We start from the raw sequence: 26,767 nt of genomic DNA, 5'->3' as shown, positions 1-26,767 counted from the left end.
TTTCAACCCTCACTAAATATTTCAGAACTTCCTATCTCAGGGTACGGCCAGGTCTCAGTCCCGAGAATAATTTGCGCACCACACGCTTCCTGGAGGGCAGTAAATTCAGGAACTTTATTCCGAACATTACAAGCACACATCAAGTTATAAAAAATACGAAACCGGTCGAGTTATCAAGTTCACAACACCAGATCTAAATAATGTTTTTTACGTACACACAATACAATTTTCCTTCTTCGATACGGTGCCCCTTTGAAACACCGAATACTTTCGTACCTTCGGTTACGGAAACACGCAGCATTCAAGCACAAACAATAATTTCCCCACGTTCGAATTCACTTCGCCTCGACGTAACGCACTCACAACTACACAAACACTGTTCTAACCAGCGGTTGAGACTTGCAACGCATTGAGGACATTATTTGCACAGATGTCGTTCGTGGTCGGTTAATACAGCGCAATCTTCTGGCTTGGCTGGCTAGTGTAGGGTAAATATACGGTATACAGGGTGTTACAAAAAGGTACGGCCAAACTTTCAGGAAACCTTCCTCACACACAAAGAAAAACAGAAAGGTTATGTGGACATGAGTCCGGAAACGCTTACTTTCCATGTTAGAGCTCATTTTATTACTTCTCTTCAAATCACATTAATCATGGAATGGAAACACACAGCAACAGAACGTACCAGCGTGACTTCAAACGCTTTGTTACAGGAAATGTTCAAAATGTCCTCCGTTAGCGAGGATACGTGCATCCACCCTCCGTCGCACGGAATCCCTGATGCGCTGATGCAGCCCTGGAGAATGGCGTATTGTATCACAGCCGTCCACAATATGAGCGCGAAGAGTCTCTACATTTGGTACCGGGGTTGCGTAGACGAGAGCTTTCAAATGCTCCCATAAATGAAAGTCAAGAGGGTTGAGGTCAGGAGAGCGTGGAGGCCACGGAATTGGTCCGCCTCTACCAATCCATCGGTCACCGAATCTGTTGTTGAGAAGCGTACGAACACTTCGACTGAAATGTGCAGGAGCTCCATCGTGCATGAACCACATGTTGTGTCGTACTTGTAAAGGCACGTGTTCTAGCAGCACAGGTAGAGTATCCCGTATGAAATCGTGATAACGTGCTCCATTGAGCGTAGGTGGAAGAACATGGGGCCCAATAAAGACATCACCAACAATGCCTGCCCAAAAGTTCACAGAAAATCTGTGTTGATGACGTGATTGCACAATTGCGTGCGGATTCTCGTCATCCCACACATGAATCGAGGAAGTACCGTACATACTGACGAAACTAAAATGAGCTCTAACATGGAAATTAAGCGTTTCCGGACAGATGTCCATATAACAGCTTTTCTTTATTTGTGTGTGAGAAATGTTTCCTGAAAGTTTCGCCTTACCTTTTTGTAACACCCTGTATATTCTGTGTGTGTGTGCGTGTGTGTGTGTGTGTGTGTGTGTGTGTGTGTGTGTGTGTATAAATGTGAATGGATAATCTGTGTGTAGTCTATCTGTAACGTACTGTGTGTAATTGTCTTTCAAACAGATAACGGTTAATTATTTTTGTTCCAGATCTTACAATCTTTTAAACTGTTAAAATGTTAACACAAATTTATTACATCGAACACTTTTGCTAGATAATCGATTATAATTTACTGAAGTTACGTTATCGTGCAGATACGTTATCGGGCACCTGAGCACAAATGACATACAGTCATGATCTCTTTTGTTGTCAGGGGTTGAAACCTCATGATTCGTGTGTATGTATATTTATTTATTAGTAGGACACTGGTTTGTTAATTGTAATTGCATGAAGCAATTTAATTATGGCTTTCTCTGTAATGGCGCCTACGTGAAACATGACGTACTCCATATCTGTGGGCCAGTACGGCAAAATTTGCGTCGGAAAATGAAAATAATGACTGATTTACGAGCGGGGACCCAAAAGAAACCGGACTCAGAGGGCGCTGCCACTCGTAGACGTAGTGCAGGGTTCTCACGCCAGATGGTGTTAGTAGAGACCTTCATGAAACAGTTGTGCTGACGGCGTCAGTGTAGACACGGGGGTGAGAGCTATATAGGAGAAGAGGCAACAAGCTAGGTAGTTCCTTCCAGACCACTAGAGGCGCTATGGGTCAAACGAAGCTGCAATTGACCAATGAGAACTGTACAATGGCGGTTATTGATATTATATCGTCTTGCTGTGTACTGAAGTCCACGGTTACAGTCGTCTTTGTATATGTTTCATATTTACATACTACTCATCTTCATTACAAACAGGTTTATTACTTTAAATTTCATAAAGTTCACTGTGGAACTGAAGAGATTTCCTGCAGAAAAAATGTCCGCAATTAATCCTAAGGTAAGACATTTAATTTTCAGTAAATAATCTCTTCTGTCGCGAATGAAGCTGTGTGATTTCTGTTTGCTTACTTAAATAACTTTGATATGTCAGTAGTAGTTTTATTTGATGCAGAATTTTATGTTTTTCAGAATATTCAACACAACAAATTGACATAGAAATACTCCTGTAAATTCCCTGGCTGTTCATCTGGATATTACGTCGGTTCAACGGAGAAAGTTAGGAACAAGCATTTCAACAGGTTTCCAAAACTACTTCAAGGATTGCTTCTGAAGCGGAAAAGTGTTTGTAAACTGTGACCTGGTGTGAATTGTGCTACTTATTTTGTTTGTGAAGATCATTTTTTTTAGGAAGATTTTATGAATAAAACTAGGCATAGGCTAAACAGGGGTGAGTTTCCAAAACATGTGGCAGGTGTTCCACGTGAAATTGTTAATATCAGTAGTGAATCAGGTGAAACTGTTGCTCATAGTGAAATTTTTATTTCGTGCTTAACAAATAAAAAGTAAGTTTTGTTTTCATTTCACTGTTTTTATCCACCTTTCCTATTTTTGGTACTTAATATTGATGTCTTCTTTTTTTGTGTTGAAGCGTTTACAGTTGTAAGATGTAGGAACTTTTTTAAGAAATTAATGGTCAGTAGTGCACGTTTCCTGGGCAATTACTCAGAAATTACAGTCCTGAAACATAGTTGTAACAAATTTTAGAGTTTTTCATTCACTAACACTGTGACAAAGATTTCTTAATTGAACCTCTTTAACTGTCGATTATTCTCTTAATAATAGTTTTTCTCTTCCATTGACCCCACAGCTTATAAGATGTCAAAGTATGACATTATTCAGGAATATTTGTGCTCCAATTTATATGCAACAATTTGTATTTAGCTTGTGACAGTTATTTAGACTACAAGCTTGTTTCGACTTACTGTCAACTTCAAGTGTTGCGTCTAGTTTTTATGACGCACAAAACGTCCTGGAGCTCTTATATGTCGATAGAAATCAATATAAGTGTGTCAGTGTGCAAGTCTATTCTTGATGTTTGCGCCTGACAGTTGCTGCTCAAGAAAAGATCATACAAGCAGCGACTGTCAGACGCAAACGTCAAGAATAGACTTGAAAACTGACACACTTACACTGATTTCTATCAACATATAAGAGCTCCAGGATGTTTTGTGCGTCATAAAAACTAGACGCAACACTTGAAGCTGACTAAGTCGAAACAAGCTTATAACTTAAATAGTTGAAGCTAAATAAAATTGTTGCAGCTAAATTGGACCACAAATATTCCTGAATAATAGGTTGTCACTTCTGTATTACAATGTGCTATAGCTGTGTTTAAATTATTTTATTATGATGCTAGCCAAAATAATTACATAGCATGCCAAGAAAACTGATATAACAAAATTAAAAGAAAAGAAAACAGCGTACATAAGCTAGGAGGGATGCAACCCGCAGTGTTTATCCTTTTTTTAGTTCATCTCCATACCACTAGAGGCGCTGGTATCGGTCAGTGTTGCCCTCTTTTAACACGGGAGTTGCGCTTCTCTTTTCTCGTTGTTCTGTGCGAACACCAAGTTTCAGCCATATTGGTCTATTTCTTTGTATGTGGCACTCGGGTGAACCAAGGAAGTCGAGTGATTGTCAAAAAATGGACGAAAAAGAGTTTCGTGTGGTGATTAAACATTACTTTATGAAAGGCAAAACGCCTCAGGAGACAAAAGAGAAGCCTGATAAACATTACGGTGACTCTGCACCTTCGATTAGAACTATAAGTGGTTTCAAAGTTCTCGGAGTGGCCATATGGGCACAAGTGATGCTGAACGTTCTGGACGCCCTGTGGAGGTTACGACTCCAGAAATCATTGGTAAAATCCGTGATATGGTGATGGATGACAAAGAGGTAAGTTGCTTAAGATGGCTGCAAGCACTACGGCACTTAACATCTGAGGTCATCAGTCCCCTAGACTTAGCACTACTTAAACCTAACCGAGCGGGGTGGCGCAGTGGTTAGACACTGGACTCACATTCGGGAGGACGACGGTTCAATCCCGCGTCCGGCCATCCTGATTTAGGTTTTCCGTGATTTCCCTAAATCACTCCAGGCAAATGCCGGGATGGTTCCCCTGAAAGGGCACGGCCGACTTCCTTCCCGATCCTTCCCTAATCCGATGAGACCGATGACCTTGCTGTCTGGTCTCCTTCCCCAAACCAACCAACCAACCAACTTAAACCTAACTAACATAAGGACACTACACACATCCATGCCTGATGCAGGATACGAACCTACGACTGTAGCGGTCGTGCGGTTCCAAACTGAAGCTCCTAGAACCGCTCGGCCTCACCAGCCGGCAGCGCTTGGCTCGTGGGAAACTTTTTGCAGCAGGGACGATGAGAGCTGTGATTTCTATATTTGGGTGATCTGCCCTGTTCATATGCGCCACCATTCTTCTGCATGTCTGCCATATCTCTTGGTCTGTCCGACAGAGAGTCTATCTGGTTGCACGCTTCACAGTTCGGCGACTCCCGCATGCCGATGCGTGCCAATCTGTTGTTGGTTGGTATTGTCTTGTGGATGACTTTGCATCACGTGCCTCTAGCTTCTGGAGGTATGGCTCTTTCCGAGACGTTTGTGGCCTGGAAGATTCGTCTCTGTCTTGCTTCTGCTTCGTTTGCCTCATAATGCGCAATAGATTCTTCGTGCTGTCCTCATTTCTCTAACTGCTATGGTGGGTGAGGCGTGATTTCTATCCGGTACTATCTGTTTCAGGTAGCGCGTTTTGTAGGGTGTTCCACCGACGTCAATCGGCTCTTCCTCGGAGTCTGGTTTGTATAGCTTTAGTAGAGACGAGGTATCGGGTTTCGGCCACCGTATTGCAAGTCTTCTTAGTTGACTTGTGTGTCAATGGTGAAGAAAATTATTCCCTGCCGGGGATCGAACCCGGGCCCACTTGCACGTTAGGCAGTAAGGCCATTACTGTGCTACAGATGCGAACTACAAGATGAGGCCTAGAGGAGGTTCCAGACAACTGCTGAAACATGTCTTGTGAGCGAGAAACGTAATGTTTCACGGAAGGCAGATCTGTAAAATTGTGCTAAATCTGCCTCTACATTTGAAACAAAATATTACACTACTGGCCATTAAAATTGCTACACCAAGAAGAAATGCAGATGATACACAGGTATTCATTGGACAAATATATTATACTATAACTGATATGTGATTACATTTTCGTGCAGTTTGGGTGCATAGATCCTGAGAAATCAGTACCCAGAACAACCACCTCTGGCCGTAATAACGGTCCCGATAAGCCTGGGTATTAAGTCAAACAGAGCTTGGATGGCGTGTACAGGTACAGCTGCCCATGCAGCTTCAACACAATACCACAGTTCATCAAGAGTAGTGACTAGCATATTGTGACGAGCCAGTTGCTTGGCCACCATTGACCAGACGTTTTCAGTTGGTGAGAGATCTGGAGAATGTGCTGGCCAGGGCAGCAGTCGAACATTTTCTGTATCCAGAAAGGCCCGTACAGGACCTGCAACATGCGGTCATGCATTATCCTGCTGAAATGTAGGGTTCCGCAGGGATCGAATGAAGGGTAGAGCCACGGGTCGTAACATCTGAAATGTAACGTCCAGTGTTCAAAGTGCCGTTAATGCGAACAAGAGGTGACCGAGACGTGTAACTAATGACGCCCCATACCATCACGCCGGGTGATACGCCAGTATGGCGATGACGTATACACGCTTCCAATGTGCGTTCACCGCAATGTCGCCAAACACGGATGCGACGAACGTCATGCTGTAAACAGAACCTGGATTCATCCGACAAAAATGACGTTTTGTCATTCGTGCACCCAGGTCCGTCGTCGAGTGCACCATCGCAGGCGCTCCTGTCTGTGATGCGGCGTCAAGGGTCTCCGAGCTGACAGTCCGCGCTGCTGCAAACGTCGTCGAACTGTTCGTGCAGATGGTTGTTGTCTTGCAAACGTCCCCATCTGTTGACTCAGGGATCGAGATGTGGCTGCACGATCCGTTACAGCCGTGTGGATAAGATGCCTGTCATCTCGACTGCTAGTGATACGAGGCCGTTGGGATCCAGCACGGCGTTCCATATTACCGTCCTGAACCTACCGGTTCCATATTGTGCCAACAGTCATTGGATCTCGACCGACGCGAGCAGCAATGTCGCGATACGATAAACCGCAATCGCGATAGGCTACAATCCGACCTTTATCAAAGTCGGAAACGTGATGGTACGCGTTTCTCCTCCTTACACGAGGCATCACAACAACGTTTCACCAGGCAACGCCGGTCAACTGCTGCTTGTGTATGAGAAATCGGTTGGAAACTTTCCTCATGTGAGCACGTTGTAGGTGTCGCCACCGGCGCCAACCTTGTGTGAATGCTCTCAACAGCTAATCCTTTGCATATCACAGCATCTTCTACCTGTCGGTTAAATTTCGCGTCTGTAGCACGTCACTTTCGTGGTGTAGCAATCTTAATGGCCAGTAGTGTATATTCAGTGTCAATGACCAAATTTCCTATTTAGTTGCTTCAAGTGAACATCTGCATATGTTTATACATATTTAGCATTAAGATATCTTACGTCATGTCATGAAAGAAACAGGACCTCAAAGAATACTCCTAAAGCCTCGAAATTTCGTAAACCCTACTGCACTGCATAATTCAACTTAAAGTGCACTGTTTAATGCTCATATGCACATTAAAATACCTGATATTAGGCTTTTCAGTGTGACTTTCGGAATGCTGTATTATCTCATGATTGGTTTCTTATTATGGCATAATGCCATATGTACCAGAAAGTGAAAATATGTGCTTGAAATTGGGCACACAAAAACCAGTAGTGTCGAATGAAACGCTTCATTTCCAATAAATTGCCTGCTTCAGCACAAAAGATTGATGTAAGTCAAATTTCTTTAGCAAACCCACAAAAATAACGTCATTGTTCTGCAGGTTGATTTATCCTTGATTACTAATGACGTGGAAGTAAAATAAAATAACCGAAACTATTGACTTATTTTAATCTTCCGTGATTGTGTGAGTATATTTTAATTCATTTGGTAGCTTCCTGCTTCGGAAATCCGTTGTATTTCCATTAGACGTCAGAGCTGTAAATGAAGAGAGAACAGCAAAATTGCGAAACATGAGTGAAGTCAACCGATGCCTTCCCCTCCTACGCAACGTTCAACGTTCTCCTGCCAGAACTACAACTTGGGCGGCTCTACGCATGTGCAAATGTGCAATCTGGCTCCTTGCCGCTATTGCTCATACAGCCAACAGCCAGATTTTAGGTAGTCAGGAGCGGCGTTAAGGCGCTACTTCTTAAGCTACTCAGCTATGCGCATGTGCGTAGGCCCTGAGTTGCCGTTGCATAATATGTAAAGTCGGTAGCCGATGTTAAAAATATCCGCTAGAAATGTAAAATAACGGTCAATAAAAATCCGCTAGATGTCGCTAAAATTTCTTAAGGGCAAAGATACGTCGGTGGCGGCGGAGGGGGGGGGGGTGAAGGGGGAGGGGATTTATTATATTTATTTTCGGCTCCTGGTTATTGCCAGACAATAATGTACTACAACGCCTGCAACATATTTTTACTGGTCCTATTTTGCTTTTATTCCAGCGATATTTTAGAAAGTTGGTATGAAACACTACAAATCACATTAATTTATTGATAAATGGTACTGAAAGTTTATTATTTTCAACAACAAAATTAGTCTAAACATATGCACAGTTAGAAATATTTGAAAAAAATTAAATTTGTGAACGAAGCCATTAAATGTTCCACTCAATTGAAATTATTCGTGTCTCGAGCTTCTGATCTGAAAAGACGAAATGAAAAGTATGCTTTCAGCTATTAAAATTCAGTAGTTGTAACTATGTACATGAGATAATTAATAAAATAAAACACATACACTGTGACATTTTAAACTTGTTACATTGAAAGCCGAAATAATGTAGCTACTCATAACTCCAACTTTTATTATGAGACAAACCCTGAAATCGCGGAAAAAATCGGCTGTTACACATAAAAAAACCAATGCCACTCAAAAAATATATGGAATAGCTAATTTTTTGCGATTACACGGCTGGTCCCATAGTAGATGTTGTTCGCAATGATGAGTAACTTCGATTCGACTTTTTATGCAACATGTCCCGATGTATATGTTACGCTGCACTTTCATGAAAGAAAATATAATTATTAGCTGAATGCTTTTAACTAAATTTCAAAATCATGTAAGAAGTCTCCAGGATCATAAATTGCGTTAACTGAAGAAGTTGAAGCCTCTCCAGTTTCTCTTGGCCTTCCTTTGTCCACTTGGTTAATATCTTCTGGGAGATCATAAGTCGAGCAACTCATGTTTTTAATCTTGAGTCGGTTTCTGATGAGAAGAAGAGAATTTACAGTTTGTTCAGAAAGTCTGTTCCGAAGCTTATTTTTCACAATATTCATGGAGCTAAACACCCTTTCTACTTCGGCGTTTGAATGTGATAAAGGTACAACAGCAATAGCGAAATCACTTAAGTCCTTGAAGGTGTTTATTCCAATCGCATTTTTATATTCGGCTACTTTAGCCCAAAAGCTAATACTGTCCCTGTTTAGCCAATTTCAATCAACGAAGTGAATAGTTTGCCACTCCTGCCAGATTTTGTCAATTTTTTCGTCAGGGTACCCAATTTCTTTTACAAGATTAGTTAATGACGTGTCTTTTGATTGTTTCAAAGTTTCTTCTTCACGCAAGAGTGTCATGTTTCTAAAGCTTTGTAGTTGGCTGGAAGTCTTTTTTGGATTTCTTCTCCTAAATTTACGTTAAAATCAATACACCGTTTTTTTTATTCCTGCAATACTAACATCATGACTTACTGGAAGCTTCTGCACGTGTGACTCAAATAGATATCCGAGGTAGGGGACGGGATTAAGGTGATCTCTTATTTTGAGATCTGTGTAGTCTTGGTCGGCTGTTGCTGCCGTCGGCAACAGAATTCTTTGGCAGACTGAACGCAGCAAAGCCATCAAACAACACTTTTATGGGGTTTCCTTTTTCACTGTCAAAATTAGTTCATATGTTGCTCTATGTTTTTTCGTTTCCAAATGCTTTTTCAAATCGTTAATTTTTGCATACATTTCGGACTGACAATAGCTACAATAGGCTTTAGTTGAGTTACCTGGCACAGGCTTCAACCTATGTTTGAACTCCATGCAGTTTTCCCACTCTTTTCTATAACTCTGGCTGTAGACCCTTCTTTCAGGCGGCACTTCCATGACATTTTTTTTTTTTTGTAACTGCGTTAATTTCACACAACTACTATCGTTACACAATCAAAACCGATAATTTGTAAACAACTGCAAGAGCTAACCACACCGCAACACATCGATACTGTTGTTGTTGTGGTCTTCAGTCCTGAGACTGGTTTGATGCAGCTCTCCATGCTACTATATCCTGTGCAAGCTTCTTCATCTCCTAATATCTACTGCAACCTACATCCTTCTGAATCTGCTTAATGTATTAATCTCTTGGTCTCCCTCTACGATTTTTACCCTCCACACTGCCCTCCAATGCTAAATTTGTGATCCCTTGATGCCTCAAAACATGTCCTACCAACCGATCCCTTCTTCTAGTCAAGTTGTGCCACAAACTTCTCTTCTCCCCAATCCTATTCAATACCTCCTCATTAGTTACGTGATCTACCCACCTTATCTTCAGCATTCTTCTGTAGCACCACATTTCGAAAGCTTCTATTCTCTTCTTGTCCAAACTAGTTATCGTCCATGTTTCACTTCCATACATGGCTACACTCCATACAAATACTTTCAGAAACGACTTCCTGACACTTAAATCTATACTCGATGTTAATAAATTCCTCTTCTTGAGAAACGCTTTCCTTGCCATTGCCAGTCTACATTTTATATCCTCTCTACTTCGACCATCATCGGTTATTTTACTCCCTAAATAGCAAAACTCCTTTACTACTTTAAGTGTCTCATTACCTAATCTAATTCCCTCAGCATCACCCGACTTAATTTGACTACATTCCATTATCCTCGTTTTGCTTTTGTTGATGTTCATCTTATATCCTCCTTTCAAGACACTGTCCATTCCGTTCAACTGCTCTTCCAAGTCCTTTGCTGTCTCTGACAGAATTACAATGTCATCGGCGAACCTCAAAGTTTTTACTTCTTCTCCATGAATTTTAATACCTACTCCGAATTTTTCTTTTGTTTCCTTTACTGCTTGCTCAATATACAGATTGAATAACATCGGGGAGAGGCTACAACCCTGTCTTACTCCTTTCCCAACCACTGCTTCCCTTTCATGCCCCTCGACTCTTATAATTGCCATCTGGTTTCTGTACAAACTGTAAATAGCCTTTCGCTCCCTGTATTTTACCCCTGCCACCTTCAGAATTTGAAAGAGAGTATTCCAGTTAACATTGTCAAAAGCTTTCTCTAAGTCTACAAATGCTAGAAACGTAGGTTTGCCTTTTCTTAATCTTTCTTCTAAGATAAGTCGTAAGGTCAGTATTGCCTCACGTGTTCCAACATTTCTACGGAATCCAAACTGACCTTCCCCGAGGTCGGCTTCTACCAGTTTTTCCATTCGTCTGTAAAGAATTCGCGTTAGTATTTTGCAGCTGTGACTTATTAAACTGATAGTTCGGTAATTTTCACATCTGTCAACACCTGCTTTCTTTGGGATTGGAATTATTATATTCTTCTTGAAGTCTGAGGGTATTTCGCCTGTCTCATACATCGTGCTCACCAGATGGTAGAGTTTTGTCATGACTGGCTCTCCCGAGGCCATCAGTAGTTCAAATGGAATGTTGTCTACTCCCGGGGCCTTGTTTCGACTCATCGATACTACTAAAATGAATATGACACAAATCAAATGGTTCAAATGGCTCTGAGCACTATGGGACTTAACATCTGAGGTCATCGGTCCCCTAGAAGTATTTAAACCTAACTAACCTAAGGACACCACACACATCCATGCCCGAGGCAGGATTCGAACCTGCGACCGTAGCGGTCGCACGGTTCAAGACTGAAGCGCTAGAACCGCTCGGCAACATCGGCCGGCGAATATGACGTACCAAACAGTTCAGTTCCAATACAGTATTCTTGTTCTCACTCATTGTTGAGTCACGAACCTCCTACACTTTTTCTGCAGGTTCGCTTCTGCAGTGCTGTCAAGCGGCTGTTCTGTATAAACGCTGCGAAACAATTGTGCGTTTTCTAAATGAAGTACAAAAGCACATTCAAAATAAAAATGTGGTCGTATTTCGGACTTATTATGGCAATATAAATTGCAGCAGGTTTCAAAACTATCACTTTTTCGATTTCAAAAGAATGCTGTGAGGAATCTGAATAATCATTATAGGAATTTAAAAAAAATGCCCATTTTAACGTACTTACACTGTTAGGCTTGCGAGGAAATATTTACATTTTCTATTCACTCGTTTGGCATCAGAACTTTAACACTTAACGAGACTGGCAAAAATCTCTTTATCATCTTTTCATGATGTTACTACTGTTTAAATGGCTGACCGTTTCTCAGATACAAATAAGCTTGTCAGTTGACAACTTTTCCAATCTGTACCTATTAATATACTAGTATTTGGTTTCATACTTCAGTGTCATTAAAAAAGAAAAGTAAACACAGCTTTGCATTTTTGTACTAGATTAACGAAATACGTGGATCTCTTTGTACATAATTAAGCTAGCCGTGTAAAAGTTTGCAAGGAAATTGTTAAAATTAGCAGGTCGTAAGAAAGTTCATGATAGCAAGAAAGCGTTTTGAATCGCAATTGGCTACATTATGCAGCGTGGAGGGTAAAAATCGTAGAGGGAGACCAAGAGATGAATACACTAAGCAGATTCAGAAGGATGTAGGTTGCAGTAGGTACTGGGAGATGAAAAGCTTGCACAGGATAGAGTAGCATGGAGAGCTGCATCAAACCAGTCTCAGGACTGAAGACCACAACAACAACAACAACATGCCAGTATAAACGAAGAGTTCATTAAAGTCTCTAGCGGATACTGGTGGTGTAAAAGTATTTTGCGGTACAATAAGCATGCGTTGAGTTTTTCTCCATAGAATAATCTTTTATTTTCGATCCCCACAAGGGGAATTAGGGGAGTAAAGGAATGTTGATATTTTATTAGGAAGAGAACATTAGCACAACACTGATGTAGCGGCGTTCCACAGCCGAAAGTGACTGAGTTTTAAGACCGACTCATATGCAAAAAATTTGAAAGGTAACTTAGTCTTGACAGCCTAAAATGTCGCTAGAAGTCGCAAAAATTTTTTTCCGCTAAAGCCACAATTTTGCCCGCTAAAAGTTCATAAAATCCGCTAGTTCTAGTGAATTTGTCACTAGAACGGCAACACTGTGTGGGCCCTCTAGCAACTGCTCAGTTGTATCTCAAACCACAAGATGCATTGCCAGTATCAAAGCACTTCATTGAACACCAGGCTGTCTCTCGTGCATCATGGCAAAAAGTTACACAATGTATTTCAAATGCCAGCGGAAAGGAAAATCAAGATTACATCGTCAAAAGCACCAATATGGAATGTAGTACCTTAAAAATTTATTTTCGAAGTAAGCCACCACAGCTGTAGCTTAAGAGAAAACGACAGAGACGTGATAATAAATCATCAAAAGCAATAAAACTGTTTCCCAACACAGGAGAAACCAATTCCGCAATTGCTGCTAAATTTGAGTCACAAACGGAAGAACCTTCGACACGTTTGCTCTTGAAGCAAAAATAATTGCATTTATAAAATTATTGGCGCGTTAGAAAGACGAGTGAAGTGTACGAATAGGTCAATCTTTAGACTCGATAAAATTATATGTAAGTGTCAAGGAATAATAACACACATAAACGAAGGCTTTGCATGCATGAAGCATTTGTTTATTTCTCTTGGTTTCAAAGGAGTATCTCTTTAGGAATAAGTTGTAGCTTATGTCATTGAATCAGCGTGAATCGGCTGTTTAACATGTATTTCACGATAATTCATGTCGCTTGGTAATTTGCTAAAGCACAGAACCGAAAATTATAAGAATCATTTCCTTAAATAAGAAGGAAATAAGTAAAAACGAACATTATCGGTTGGATGAATGTCATTGTCCGCTTTTTCGACGCTTGGAGCGCTTGTGTCGCTCCAACTGTCAAACGGAAAACAACTTTCGCTTGAGTGTCTTGGCGGTATTTATTAGACTGTAGTCAGAGCGAACGAAACAGATGCAGTAGTTTCTGTACAGGTTATAGTACGTCTCGTGTCAGACGTTGGTAATTCATGTTCGGATCGAAAGTTCCTGTGGGGGAACAATTGAATATATGGCGTGGAGAGAAATTGTTTTCCAGGCAACAGACGTGTGGAGTTCTATTTATTCATTTCCACGGGCAGCTAGCTTGTTGTTCGCGTATGTTTGCGGCTGGGCCGAGTGTGGATTTAATGTTGTAGATATCGTACAAGTTGCTCACAACAGACGCAGGCTTGTAAACAGTGCTACGCTTGTGAACGATCGGCTTTCCACTATTCTACGTCTTGCAAGCGTGTGAGCTCGGTTTTGTCCGATGAAATTCAACACAAAATTGTGGTACGTACGTTACGGCAGTTACATAGATTGGTGGGATCTTGAGTGATTGGTCATATCACACTGATTAATGTGTATTAAAATATTGAGTTTGCTTATTGTATATGGTCTTGCAGATTAAAGTGCCTCGTCGTATATCAACAGTTCCTGCGAACACGAACAGATTCAAGGAGGTTGACGCTCATATAATCATCAGTCCGTGTGTTGTCATGGAGGAGGAAGAGCCACTGGATGCTTTCACGCCGGTCGGTACGGTGAGTATGAATCCCTTTTCGTTCATTATCTCTTTAATTCTTCAATCGTGTTCCCAATATCCCATCAAAAATAATAACCACGAGGAATGTGGAATGGGAGAGAGAAATTAACAGTAAGCCAACGCAATGTTTAATAAGATTCACGCATATAGTATTGCCGTCTTAACTCAGTCGATTAAATTAGTAACTAGGTCCCATATACTCTGAACAAATCTGCAAGTTCCCGAAACGTATTAAATAGTTCATTGCATATTCCATATTCCCGTCTTAATATTTACGTGACTGTACAACAGGGAGAAAATCGGGCGCTTAACGAGTTTAGGGGGACAAAATTTTCGAAAATATTTTTTTCACATTTTGATCAGTTAGAGTATGCTGATCTCGAAGATGTTATTTATTTTCATCCCCATAAACTTTTTAATATATCGAGAGAGAATTTTTTGACCGGACCACGAATGTTATTTGCAAGCAACGTTCAAGCTAAATCGTAGCACATTAAAGCAATCGGGTAAAATCGCCTCATTCAGTTTACACTAAAGTCAAATAAGTGTTGTCAAGTGTCAGTTCGGTGTTTGTTCTGTGCGTTTGTTCTACTAACTCGCAATGACTAGAATTTTCCCTGATTTGACCGAATTTCGTATGGTAAATCTGTGTATCGTTACATTTTGATTAAATGACAGTGTTGTTTTACTGTTTCAAAACTGATAGAAAAAGTCATATTCGTGATCAGCATAGTGAAATTGACGGTAATCGGTAAAACATCAAAGATTTCATGGGTGTCACTCTAAACTCGAAAAGTGCCGAAAATCGTTGGCTTACAAATTTAACGTCTCGTTTATACATTTTTACCAGCACTGACACCACTCTGATGAAAGTTGATTCAGTAACGGGATATCCGTATTATATTAGGACGAGCAATGTCGCCTTGTTACATTGCATCTTCCTCCGTCAGAGATAGTAGGCAACAATGTTTCTCACACTTAGGCAGTCCTGTTTCCAGTTGCTTTCTGTTCGTAAATCTTTCCGTATTTTGATAGAGGAAAGGGACTATTCTCGTGAAAAGCCCTCCGGTTTCTGATAGTTTAACTATTGAAATATCACGGCGTGTCGTCTTTGCCAGAAGAAACTCTTTGAAACCGCGTAGTAGGCCTATTTCAGCATTGCCTGTCACTTCGAAGCAAGAGCTATTTGTGTCACTAGTATACACAGGATACCCTACAAACTGCGAGTGCATAGCAGAAAGTACTTCCCATCCTACTGAGTATTACGTCTTCTTCCTATTCCAGTTGCGCGTGTCTGAATGACTGTTAAACGCCTCCATGTAAACTGTAATTAGTTCGATATCCTGTCTTCGAGAGCCCTCCAGGACTGACATACTTTGGTCTCTAGTACGTTCCACACTTTCTGGCAACTGGCTGCATCAACTTCAGCTAGTGTGTGCCTCATTCTTACTAGTTTCCACCCCTAGACTCGCATTTCGAAACAGATGAGCCCACTTCTCGTGTGCGTAATGAGAAATGGTACACCGTGAAAAAGATAGTCATAACCATGGAAGTAAAACCAAACATTATTGTGAACGTTCATTGTTTTATTCGTACATGTCATGGTATTGCAATGTAAGAAAAATGTTAGAAGTAAAAGGCCGGTGCTTCACTGTTTAGCCCAGGTACACATGTAGTCATACTACACACACTGTCAGCTGACACCTCAACCGTGGCGAGTGAGTTTGGTTTCCATTTTGTGAATTGCACTCTGCTAACTTCACATTTGCTACCCTGTAAAGTGGATCACCATCCGTCCATAATGAGGGAGATATTGAGCTTGGAGAGATGATAGTGTTAAGGTAGAAGAAACATCCTTTGACACTAGTCTGTTGTGGTTAATTCTAAAGAAAGTAAAAATATTCTGTATGGAATGGATATGTAAGTCTCTTATTATATGGCAGCATTATGTGTTAGCAGATCTGGAACACACTTTTGTTCTGGTGGGAAAGTAAACTATTGATGATTCAACTGAAGACTGGGATACAACCCATCAACTTTGACCCGTGAAGGGGTCGACAGAAGCGTCCGATCCCACGAGTCGGCTTTGACTTGTGACGTAAGGGTGTTGTGTGTGACGTCATGACGGCGCGGAGTTTGGTTTGAGTGTGGCGTGTTTGTAGATGTCGTTAGTGTGGTGTAATGGGATCAGTTTGCTTTTGCTCGTTATCCGGAACTGTTAGTGTCGGCTTTGTCTGTAGTGGAAATAGTTTCAGTGAGTTAACGAGTTTGTGTGAAGGTTAATCTAGTGTTGTTCGCTGTACGTCGTGTGGTAATTTCAGTAAAATTAATCGGTTGTTTTTATTCAGGAATGTATATGACGGATAAAATTAACAGTGCGCAGGTCAATGGAAGTGTTCGGTACCAATGTGTGGCTTTGTATGTTGTATTGGTATCGGGAGATGTTTTTGTACTATATAGGCCAAGGCAAGTGTTTGAACCTACTTTATGGGATTGGGAACTGCTGTTGAGCTCTATAGGTCAAGGGAAGTATCAGATTCCAGATGATATTGTGTTTGGTGGTGTTTGGGGTGTTTTGTGATGTCGGTTTTTTCGTCTTTTGTGTGGTTTTGTGTGGGGGTGGGTGTCTAAATTTGTTTATATTTAATTTACCCCCACCCAAAACACCGCATTTCCCGCACTTGTCCCGTTAGTGTCATTAGGCTTTTTGTGGAAAGTGTGTGTGTTCGTTTTTCGATGTATTTTCGTCCTCATAATGTGTACGTAACGACTTCATATGCGCGATGTTGGAATCGTGGTTTATGGTCGTTTCCGCCATATATGTGACGTTATGGGTCAAAGCAGACGGGCGGGATCGGACTCTTCCGTATTGCTGAAGTACTTATTTGAAGAAATTGGTTGATTGAAATGGTATCCTTACCTATTTCGAAACATACTGCTGTGGTATGGCCAGTTACTATACTAAAAACTGACCAGGATCTAGTATAATCATCTGAAGTACACGCTACCAGTATTAGGTATGTTGCTAGTTTCACTATAGTCTGATCAAAATTAGTTGATCTCTGTAAGTTGCCGCTACAGTTTTCCCACATCATCTACGACTCGGATATAGGTGATACGTGCAAATGGCAGATACTTTATCAAATGCTGTTAATGTGTAATGCGGAGCAGTGTTGGAAGTGACCTCTGTGAGGTGTCAGAAATGGGACAGGTGGTTTTTGGTGATCAGTGACTGAACTGCAACAAATAACATATTCTTTAGGCCTGAATTTGAACTTTTGTCCTAGACTAGCCAGAAATTTGTTATGTGCACTGTATCCAAGAAAAGTGGTCGACCTTTGAAAGAACTAAAATCCCTACTGCTTTGTTCACAGCGATACTAGCAAACTTGTGACAAAACAGATTCAGTAATTTAGTTTCAACACTAAAAGCAAACTGTTATTTCTCATGTCCTCGGTTACCTGAAGCTATCCTCATTCCATCTACTCGAACTGCTGTGGTAGTGATGAGTGAACTGTCTCAATGGCACTTGGTTGCAGATTATCGGTGACAGGCAGATAGATACAAAATGAAGAGTGATAGGAAAAACAAATAAAAGCAAATAAAATCAATATGAGGATGAAAATGATCTGGAAAAAATTTGAAAAACACAATTTAGTTTAAACCAATCGGCTGAATAGCAATAAAATCTTTTGATTAGATTTAGAACTAAAATTTTTTGGTACTGTTATCGAGATTCAAACCTTCGACCATCTGTGTGTCAGAACGGTTAGTGTCACATTGAGCACTCTGTTTGGAGGAAACCAACTCCAACGTATGGAGTAATTCAGTAATTTTAATCTAAATATATTATCCTGTACTTCAATTGACCTATATAGGTCATCTGAAGAAATGGTTCAAATGGCACTATGGGACTAAACATGTGAGGTCATCAGTCCCCCAGATTTTAGATCTACTTAAACCTAACTAACGTAAGGACGTCACACACATCCGTGCCGGAGGCAGGATTCGAACCTGCGACCATAGTGGTCGCATGGTTCCAGACTGAAGCGCCTAAGTGCCTAGAACTGTTCGGCCGCACCGGCTGGCGGTCATCTGAAGAACAGGTTGGGGGGGGGGGGGGGGAGGTGTTGGTAAGGTTTGGGAAGGTATGTGGATGGGGGTGGTCACGGTTTTTTTATTCGGGATGGTTTGTTTTGTTGTAGTTTTTTAGTTGTAGTGTGTGATTTGCTTTTTCTGTTTTTGGTTATTTGTTTCAAGGGGGCTGGGGAGGGAGGGGAGGTGGGGAATTTTATTTGGTTGCGGCTGAGTGTGTAGCCTAGAGGGCAGTGTCGGAGCATTTCTGTAGTGAGTTGTTTAGTTCTTACTTTTTTGTCTGTTTAGATGGTTGGTTATGTGTGGGGGGGTTTGGTGATTTTGTAATTAGGTATTGTGAGTTGCTGTCGATCTTTATAAGTGAAGGGAAGTATTCAGTTTAAATGTGTGGTTGTAGCTGTGGGGGGGGGGGGGGGGGGATTTGGTATTGGTAGTTTCTGTTGATCTATATAGGTCAAGGGAAGTGTTAGATTCCAGTGGATATTGTTTTAGTTCATTTTGGGAAGGTTGTGGTCATTTTATTTTATCGTTTTTGTCGTTCGGTATAGTGCTGTATGTTCGTTTTTAGTTCGTTCCCACCCAAAAACCCCCAATTTCCCCCATTTGTCCAGTTAGTTTAATTATATTTTTTGGAGGAATATGTGTTTGATGGATTTTGATCTATTTTTGTGTTTATGTTTACGTAATGACATCAGTCACGATATGGGAGTAGTTGTAAATGGTAGTTTCTGCCATATTGGTGACGTCATTGGTCAAAGAAGATGGGGAATCAGACATTTCCATTAACCCCTTTTTGTCGTTGGTAATACCAGTGTTTGGGTGCTTGCTTTTTCCTTCATGGGTAACACTGGTATTTTCTTTCTTAGTTGAACAGGATATTAATGTTCTGTTTGTTATAATTTTCATGTAATGTAGTAAGTTTTCCTGATATTTTTGTTTCTATTCTCTTTTGTGGTCATTTTTAGAGTTCTGCTTTTGGATCGTACCCACCTGAAACTCCCTAATTCTCATGTCAGTCCTATTAATTTCCTTTATATAATAAACTTTGATAAATCGTGCTTTCCAAACTGGTCTCTGTGCTACATTTCTTTGTTTCTGGACATTCATTTATGCTTTTAAATGTTCATCACCTATCATCGGTGGCTTACCTATGAAGTTATTGGTCAGAGCTGACGAACTGTATCCCACTCTTCAGTATTCCCCAAATGTTAAGCTAAGACTGTCCTTGAATTGACAATGTGTAACATTACAAGCTATGTTTGGTACATAATAGTGTTTATACTGGACAGACCCATGGTGAAAAGTATTGTTTGAAGTAAAGCAACTTAAAAATAAGATCAGTCCCATCTCATTTTAGGGCAAGGTGTAGAAGATCGGTGCACAATTAAGTCGTGTTCCAGTCTTTCATATATTCCTAGTTCCATGGTTTCTTTACAAATAGAGTTCAAAACATAACAGTAACAACAGTTAACAATGTTAAGAATTACTCCCTGGGAATTTGGTTTCCAATGTTTTGCATGTTGTCAGTCACTGGAGCAAGTGGCTGTCAGTAAATGGAGCATCTCGTTCCAGGTATGGGAGTCAGTAGAAATTACAGGCCCGAACAAATGGCAAAAGTGGTAGAAACCATCCAGGCAGGCAACATAATGGCTACCACAGCCAAACATTATGGTGGACCAAGTGTGACAATGCAGAAGAAAGTGCGAAAATTCCCTAACCACTTAGTATTAGTCTTTCTGCTGTGCTCATTGAGGATGAAGAAAATATTATAGTCCAGTGGCTTTGCATGCTGCAATCGTGTGCTACCCAGTAACAAAACAAGTGCCGTTGGGTATCATACAGCAAATAACAAGTCAAGGGTAATGTTCAATAAAATCTCCCACAAATCGCAGTTCGAGGTGGTTTATTTAAATCTGAACCAATTTTGGACTTACGCTTGTGTTACTATGATTATATACTCAATTTCATGTTTTCACATTTAATTATGGAATTCACTGTTCATAATTAGATGTAGTACCCAAATTGTAATTGCACTTTTCTTACCAAAGTAATCATTTGAACCACCATACTCAGGTTTCCTCGGATTAATGCCATGTAAAATGTTAATAACTGTTGATGAGGTGTGACCTCACAGCATCCAATATGTTTATTACATTTGTAAATAGAGCTTGTACGTACAAGGTATAATCAGCTAAAGATAGGGATAAGACTGAAAACGGTTGTGATTTAAGGGGGGTAAGACGTCAAATGGGCAGACTTGGAGCAGGAGAGGCACGACAGGACATTTGAATTTCCATTGTCTATACTTTTACAAATAAATTCATAAAACTTTGTCAGCATGAGCAGAAAGGATTCGGGGATTCACACTCATAGCAGTGGACGTTCAAAAACATAACAAAATAATTTTTTTACATGTGAAATTTGCTCAATTTTTTCGCTTTCTATTGGCTGCATTTGTTGCTATAGGAACATTTTTCTTCACAAGTAAGAGAGATTCTTTGATGAATTTTGCACAGTGTACGAACCATACTTACAGGTGTATGAAACTCTAGAATTTTCCAAATCTATTAAAAACTGTGGTAAAAATTGAGATAATTAACTACAAAATTTGAATTTTTTTTCTCCCTCCCGGAACATAGTTTAAAATGTAACAGCTCATTCAGTTTTTCATAAATTAGATTCTAAAGTTTCAGACAGCTGTAAGTATAGTTTGTATGCTGTGCAAAATTCATCGAACGGTCTCTCTTACTTATGAAGAAAAGTGTACCTATAGCAACAAATGAAGCCAAAAGTGGAAAAAATGATGAAATTTCACATGGAAAAAAATATATATTTTGTTATGTTTTTGAACTTCCACTGCTAAGAGTGTGAATCCTGAATCCTTCCTGGCCATGCTGACAGTTTTATGAATTTACTTGTGAAAGTATAGAGTTATAGACAGTGCAAATTAAAATGTCCTGTGGTGCCTCTCCTGCTCCAAGTAGGCCAATTTTTGTCCAACCCCCCCCCCCCCCCCCCCTTAAGTAACCCACCTGTGACTGTGGCTAGGGCTGGCGGCAGGTTTTATTCAACATTAGTTGTGCCAAGTAAGCATTGGGATGCCTCTTTTCCTTTCGAAGTAGGTACAACATACAGAGCAAGCATATTTACATGTAAAAATAATACATGAAAGGTAGTTATTTCTTATTTGTTACATTAAATTGGAGAAGTTTGTGTGCTTTGGGATATGCAGTATTTTTTGTCTTTGTCTTCTAAAAGTCAAATTTTTTGACTGACCCACTCGTGGGCATGCCATGTAAGATTGACCTTGTGAAAAGCATGAATTTTACGGATTTAATACACATACTTGAAGAGATTCACTTCTGATTTGATAGTTATTGAGAATACAGGGCGAACAGGAAACTCCAGACTTTTGAAATCACATGGCGTGTTCTCCTTTTGACTTGCCATACAAAATTGTCACTTTCATGACATTTGGCATCAGATTTTGTCAATGAGCCTGGTTCCATTGCACACTTGTCATTTATTTTCGCCCCAAAACCCTCTGCCATAGGTTTGCTAGGGGTGTGTCACCGACACAGTTTATCCAGGTAGCAACAGATAAATTTAGCAATATTGGTACAAGTCCATTCTGGTGTTCCAGAGATAGATGCTGATACATCACTATCTTTGCACACGTGTCCACTCCCACAATGCCAACTCTATGGGTGAAACATTACGGTGGCTGACAGCAACGAGTTTTAAGACTGAAAAAATTATTTGATACTAATGTGAACTCTGCAAGACTGCACAATCAGCCTGACAGCTCATGCATCCATGTTGCTGACAAAAATAATATAAAAAAAGAATGGAAAACAAAATTGAGGTTGTTGGATGGCGATCAATTTGTTTAGCTTTAGGAAAGGTAAAGACACCAGGGAGGCAGTTCTGATGTTACGGATGGTAATGGAAGCAAGACCAAAGAGAAATACATTCACCAGATTTATCAACCTGGAAAAAATGTTAAACAATGTCAAGTGGTCAAAGGTGATCAAAGACCAAAGTGCTCAGATTAAAAAGGGTGTAAGACTGGGATATAGATTTCTGCCCCCCAACTGTTCAATCTATACGTTGAATAGGCAATGACAAAAAAATGGCTCTGAGCACTATGGGACTTAACATCTATGGTCATCAGTCCCCTAGAACTTAGAACTACTTAAACCTAAGTATCCTAAGGACATCACACAACACCCAGTCATCACGAGGCAGAGAAAATTCCTGATCCCGCCGGGAATCAAACCCGGGAACCCGGGCACGGGAAGCAAGAACGCTACCGCACGACCACGAGCTGCGGACAGGCAATGACATAAATAAATGTTCAAGAGTGGAATTAAAATTCAAGGTGAAAGTATGCCAGTGATTTGCTGATGACATTATAATCCTCAGAGAAAGGGAAGAGGCCAGCCACTGTGGCCGAGCGGTTCTACGCACTTTGGTCTGGAACCACGCGACCGCTACGGTCGCAGGTTCGAATCCTGCCTCGGGCAAGGATGTGTATGATGTCCTTAGGTTAGTTAGGTTTAAGCAGTTCTGTGTTCTAGGGGACTGATGACCTCAGATGTTAAGTCCCATAGTGCTCAGAGCCATTTGACCATTTGAAAGTGAAGAAGAATTACAGAATTTGCTGAATGAAATCAATAGTCTAATGAGTACAGACTATGAATTGAGAGTAAATTGAAGAAAGACAAAAGTAATGAGAAACAGCAGACATGAGAACACAACTAGTCAGGATTGGTGATCACGGAGTAGACAAGGTTAAGGAACTTTGCTACCCATGACGGATGCAGGAAGGACATGAAAAGCAGACTAGCACTGGCAAACCAGGCATTCCTGGCCAAGAGAAGTCCACCAGTATCAAACGGAGGCCTTAATTTGAGGAAGAAATTTCTGAGAATGTAAGTTTGGAGCACATCATTGTATGATAATGAAACATGGTCTGTGGGGAAAACTGGAAGAGTGCTGAAGCATCTGAGATGTGGTGCTACAGAAGAATGCTGAAAATTAAGTGGACTGTTAAGATAAAGAATTAGGTTCTTCACAGAATTGGTGAGTAAAGGGATATATGGAAAACACTGACAAGAAGGGACAGGATGGTAGGACATCTGTTAAGACATCACAGAATAAATTCTGTGATAAAGGGAGCTGTAGAGGGTAAAAACTGTAGAGGAAGACAAAGATGGTATGTCTGATTTTATACTTTATAAATAGTTCTGAAAGCCTACATCTGTGAAAATAGGTTTGTTTATAAATAATTCTTCTGCTACCATTCAAGACTTTATTTTTCGCATGACGCATTTCGGGTAATGATGCCCATTTTAAACATCGTCATAGAAATGGCATAACACACACATAAAAATGCACTTGAAAACGGGAATCGTTTCCTGAAATGCATCGTGTGAAAAATGAAATAAAGAAAATCGTGATTGGTAGAAGAATTATTTATAAACAAAGATGGTAGATATCCAGCAAATAATTGACGACGTAGGTTCCTTGTACATAATATTCAAAAAACTGGTGATTTCTCAAACTGGGGAACAATCAAGAATGGGGTGCTGCAAGGTTTGGTCTTGTGTCCTCTGCTTTTCTTAATATATATTAACTTGCCATTCTATATTCACGAAGATGCAAAGCTGGTACTTTTTGCAAATGATAAAAGTATAACTATCACACCCGACAGACAAGAATTAACTGGTGAAATTGTAAACAATGTTTTTCAGAAAATCATTAAGTGGTTCTCTGCAAATGGGCTCTCATTAAACTTTGACAAAACACAGTATATATAGTTTCACACAGTAAATGGAATGACACCATTAATAAATATAGACTTTGATCAGAAATCGGTAGCTAAGGTAGAATATTCAAAATTTCTAGGTGTATGCATTAATGAGGGGCTGAACTGGTAAAAACACACTGAGGATCTGCTGAAACGTTTGAGTTCAGCTACTTATGCTATTAGGGTCATTGCAAATTTTGGCAAAATACATCTGAGTAAATTAGCTTACCATGCCTATTTTCATTCTCTGCTTTTGTACAGCATCATATTCTGGGGTAACTCGTCATTGAGTAAAAGAGTGTTTGTTTGCAGAAAAGCGTGTAATCAGAATAATTGCTGGAGCTCATCCAAGATCATCCTGCAGACTCTTATATAAAGAGCTAGAGATCTTCACTGTAGCCTCACAATATATATATATTCTCTTATGAAATTTGTTATTAACCATCCGAACGAATTCAAAAGTAACAGCAGTGTGCTACAACACTAGCAGAAAGGATGATCTTCACTACTCAAGGTTAAATCTAACTTTGGCTCAGAAGGGGGTAAATTATGCTGCCACAAGTCTTTGGTCACTTACCTAATAGCATCAAAAGTCTGACAGATAGCCATATAGCATTTAAAAGGAAATTAAAAGTATTTCTTAATGGCAACTGCTTCTATTCATCGGATGAATTTTCAGATATAGTAAGTGGGTAATTTCCCAACCTCCACAAAAAGTCATGTAATATTTTGTCTAATGTAATATCTTGTATAGACACCTTTCATTAACCTGACATGTTCCACATCGTATTCATGATCTGTGGAACAAGTACTAATCTAATCTAATCTAATCTGTACTGCTCTGAGATGAAGAGATAAGCACAAGAGAGAAATTCATGGTGTGCTGCATCAAACTAGTCAAGACTTATGACAGAAAAAGGCATTAATAATATTTTTTTGTCATGTATTCTCACCCGCTGTCCCACCCTTAGGGGTGGCTGTGGCATATTACCTCATAGTGTTTCTATGCAAATAATTATACAAATAAAGATATTCCTGAGATAAGCATCTGTGTCATCCCCCTTTTCACCCTCACCCGAATGGTTGGTAAATGGTCCTTACCCCCATAGGAACCTTTGCAAGATGCACACAACTAATCACCTTAGATTCATTGCCTCAGATGATTGGTATAGGAATGCATAGAAGACAAATGATCAGATAATCATTTTTATAAATTAGATTATCCTTTATAGGAATGCCCATAAAGAGCATAAGTTACAGAAAGAAATTAAAAATAAGTAAAATGAAATGATGAAACCATTTACTAATGTAAGTCTCGACAGAAAATGGTACATATCTATTGCTGGAGCTCATCCAAGATCACCCTGCAGACACTTATTTAATGAGAGAGAGAGAGAGAGAGAGAGAGAGAGAGAGAGAGAGAGAGAGAGAGAGAGAGAGAATGGCAGCTTCTTGTAAAAATGTCTGAACAACAAATTTATAACTGGTTTTCAAAAATATGGTACTGTTTGAAAGAAAAGAATTATTTTGAATTAGTAAATGACCAAAGTAGAGTATTCTGTTCAAGTGAAAGTGGGGTCCTTTTTATTTTTTTAATTTGTTGCCTAAAAGGGAAAAGGGTGATTAGATGCAAGAGGAATAAATTTACAATTTGGAGATGAGCATTGTCTAGCTGTATTAACAATTCTTGATTGAGCTCTATTTATTGAAGTGTTACATACAAATGAACTGGATTCTGAAAAATCACTTACAGGAAGATGATGTTTGCACATAGCATTGGCATAACACACATTTTGTGGTGAGCACATAATAGGACAATAGAATGATAGCGAAACAATGCCTCCCCCCTCCCCGAAAAACTCAATTGGGCTGATATGCTTATCTGTAGTGTAATCTAAGGTCTACCTTGGTTTGAAAGGTGATAATTTTGTCGTCAGTTGTGGCACTTGGTGAGTGTGAATGCAAAATAAAGGTTGTGATAAGACATGGCATAGCCTAGTATTTACATTTGCACTATATTTAAAGGCATTTTGCCATATTTAACACTTTTCATACTGAAAACTAAAACTATTGGATAAATTCAGGGAACGTATATTAAACAATGACAAATCATCCAACTAATATTTTGATGGATTTTATGTAGAAGTATAATACATTAGCTGCAAAAAAATTGCAAGGATCTTTCCACTGTGTAACTTATACCCATGCTTTGTCTACATTACTCTGCAGCAGTGGATGCAAAGACAAATTTATAGTGCAGTACCACAAATATGAGTGTAATTACATTACTAAGCAGCCCTTTCAATGTTCAAAAACATTGAGGCACATTGTAATGAAAGCATAATTTGTGTGCTATGCTGTCAATCGCTCTGCCATTCAACTAATAATTCAGTCACTTCATTGGCTTCAGTCAGTAATGCAACACTCTAATCTGTGACTATACTACAGTTTAGTCTGTCACTGTGATTGAGATTATTCACATTAACACCGAATTGTGCATTTAATTCCCGTAATTGAGGCTCCATTCTGCAATCTGAACTGTCTCTACAGCTGTAGGCAGCTCTGTATTTAAAGGGCCTGGTCGACAGGTGAGCGACGTAACTTGTGTCGATAGATCTTACGGGCC

Source organism: Schistocerca piceifrons, chromosome 11 (genome assembly GCF_021461385.2).
Source record: "Schistocerca piceifrons isolate TAMUIC-IGC-003096 chromosome 11, iqSchPice1.1, whole genome shotgun sequence".
Classification (NCBI taxonomy): domain Eukaryota; kingdom Metazoa; phylum Arthropoda; class Insecta; order Orthoptera; family Acrididae; genus Schistocerca; species Schistocerca piceifrons.
This window is presented reverse-complemented; position numbering follows the sequence as displayed.